The sequence below is a fragment of the Photinus pyralis genome, unplaced genomic scaffold (genome assembly GCF_008802855.1).
Source record: "Photinus pyralis isolate 1611_PpyrPB1 unplaced genomic scaffold, Ppyr1.3 Ppyr1.4_LG3b, whole genome shotgun sequence".
Lineage (NCBI taxonomy): Eukaryota > Metazoa > Arthropoda > Insecta > Coleoptera > Lampyridae > Photinus > Photinus pyralis.
In genome coordinates, this window is record NW_022170510.1 from 1,688,615 (window position 1) to 1,692,009 (window position 3,395).

Consider the following 3,395-nt stretch of genomic DNA (forward strand, 5'->3'; position numbering starts at 1 on the left):
CTCGCGTAAACAAATCAATTGTTGGCAACATTAAACAATTGTAAATGAATAAACAATGATGAAATGTTAATGAAGTACACAGCAACCAATTATAAATGCTAAAGTTTATCAGTTTATGTGTTTTGTAAATCTTGTATTGCCTGAATGCATTGAATAAAAATCTGCTGAATGTAACATTAAAAAACAAAACTACGGTAGGCGCCAAATTAAAAAAAAATTATCTGACATCTGTCGTGAATATAGTTCAGTTCTACCTCTTAATGATAAATGCAGGCATTGTTTATTATAAATTATATAAACAATGATGCAGGGCAGTTAATTATTATCATCAAAATTCACACAGATGTCGTCACCCTATGACAGAAAACTGCACTAACGTACTAGTAATCCCTTGCACTTAATAACTTCAGATAGAACTCGATTCAGCAAACTAACGTTAGGTGTCAGAACAATATATTTTTTAAAATTTCAGGACTAGCAGAAAAACCGAAACTTACGAAGCGGAAGCGGATGGCTACCACCAATTGATACGCTGAACAATAAGCTGAGAATATGAAGACTGAAACGTCGACCATTATAACGCGAGTTACTACGAGTCGAGGGCGGATGGAGCCAGAAGAGTCGAGGTCTGGAAGCCGTGAGACCAAAGAGTACTATGGATACTCATTGGTGAGACTACTAACCCAATTCGGAAACAAAGACTGCGTCGCTGAGGATCAAAGCCAACAATATAGACAAGACAAAAAAACAACTGCTACACCAGGTGGACCGGATGTTGTGCGTAACCGAATGCATTCTGGTACTTGTTAAGCGAAGGGGTTAGAATTTTGAACCGATCGCACTGACCCCACCATGGGATGCACCTTGTCGTGGTGGTGGGGCTTAGTAGTCACAATTTTCTGTGGCGAAGCTAAGCATCCCAGGCGAGTGATTGCTAGACTCCATGGCTTTAACCGATAAAGTCTGATCCGTGTTACCCGATTCCAGCAAATCTAGTTCAAAGGATGCCGTTTCATTCAAATGCTTCATGGAGCAGATAACGGTTCTCGACGTTTGCTCATTAAACGTAATATAGGAAACTATATTAACATGAGTAGCACATTTTTTACTCCTGAGGCGTGCGGTAGACGACATTTGGACAACTTCTGGTTCCAGACTTCTCTGGTAAAAGGTTGGTTGCCACTTGACGATACAGGAGTATTCAGCGTTGTAGCAGGCCCCAGGGACTGACCACCCCTGCCCACTTAATAACTTTTGATTGAGAAGTGTGATCGAAAAAGTACGAATTGTTTTGGATTCTACGCACCAAAATTAATAAGAAAAAGTGTTTTCCCGAGAAATTTTGGTGCAGTCGATTTTTGGAAAAAAGGAAGGTTATACACTGCCTTTTTTTTTGCCCCGAAAAAAAATTGTCTCAGATCTATCCGGAAAAAAATTTTTCTTATAGGACGTGCCCTGTAGAATCCATAATTTCAAACAGTTCCAAGATTGGGCTACTAGTTCAAAAGTTATAGCCCTTTGACTTTTTTTTCGAAATTGGTTTATAGTCTATAACCTTTGATTGAGAGGTCTGATCGAAAAAGTACGAATTGTTTTGGATTCTACGCACCAAAATTAATAAGAAACAGTGTTTTCCCGAGAAATTTTGGTGTAGTCGATTTTTGGTAAAAAAAGAAGGTTATACACTGCCTTTTTTTGAGCCCCGAAGAAAAAATTGTCTCAGATCGACCTGGAAAAAAAATTTTCTTATAGAATGTGGTCTGTAGAATCCATAATTTCAAACAGTTCCAAGATTGGGCTACTAGTTCAAAAGTTACAGCCCTTTGAATTTTCTTTCGAAATTGGTTTCTAGTCTATAACTTTTGATTGAGAAGTCTGATCGAAAAAGTACGAATTGTTTTGGATTCTACGCACCAAAATTAATAAGAAAAAGTGTTTTCCCGAGAAATTTTGGTGTAGTCGATTTTTGGTAAAAAAGGAAGGTTATACACTGCCTTTTTTTGAGCCCTGAAAAAAAAAATGTCTCAGATCGTCCCGGAAAAAAAATGTTCTTATAGAATGTGGCCTGTAGAATCCATAATTTCAAACAGTTCCAAGATTGGGCTACTAGTTCAAAAGTTACAGCCCTTTGAATTTTCATTCAAAATTGGTTTCTAGTCTATAACTTTTGATTGAGAAGTCTGATCGAAAAAGTACGAATTGTTTTGGATTCTACGCACCACAATTAATAAGAAAAAGTGTTTTCCTGAGAAATTTTGGTGCAGTCGATTTTTGTTAAAAAAGGAAGGTTATACACTGCCCTTTTTTGAGCCCCACAAAAAAAATTGTCTCAGATCGATCCGAAAAAAATTTTTCTTATAGAATGTGGCCTGTAGAATCCATAATTTCAAACAGTGCTAAGATTGGGATACTAGTTCAGACGTTACAGCCCTTTTAAATTTTCTTTCGAAATTGGTTTCTAGTCCATAACTTTTGATTGAGGAGTCTGATCGAAAAAGGATGAATTGTTTTGGATTCTACGCACCAAAATTAATAAAAAAAATTGTTTTCCCGAGAAATTTTGGAGTAGTCGATTTTTGCTAAAAAAAGGAAGGAAGGTTTCAAATACTATAATACTTCTCAAAGTATTCAAATACCTTGCGAAGTATTCGAATACTTTACGAAGTATCCAAATACTTTGCGAAGTATTCGAATACTAAATATTTGTGAAAGTATTTGAGTTACAAATACAAATACTGCTTCCATAAAAGTATTTAATTACAAAGTATTTGAATACTTTAAAGTATTTGAATACTTTAAAGGATTTGAATACTTTAAAGGATTTGAATACTAAAAAGTATTTACAAAATCGAATACTGCCCAGCTCTGCTGACAACTTATTTAAATATATACTAAATGAACTAGAATCTGCATACTTCTACTAAATTGTTCATCATCTTTCACTAGTGACTCCTAAGTTCTCCTTAGAGTTGCTCTATGGGGGGGTACTGATACGATATAGTTAAGAGTTCACCTAACATAGTAATAATGAAAATCGTCATAATTATGTACTGTGACCCTCATGTCAGCGCTAAAATGAATTGTCAGCACCGCCTACAAATACATACCAATTGGCTACAATTGTGGACAAGATTATCATTTGGCAGGATCTTCAATTGGCCAGGATCGCCATGTAAAAGGATCTCAGTACCGAAACCAATTTCTCTCAAACAACCTTTATTTTACAAAGTAATTTAAGACGACCTTTTGGAACGTCAAGTATAAATGTCCCATGTCCGTATTATTTTTTTTGTCAACATAACATTGTAATATCTAAGTAAGCAAACCCACTTGATTAACCTATATACGATTAACTAATGTACACACAGGGTGTTTCTTTGTATCATAACAGATCC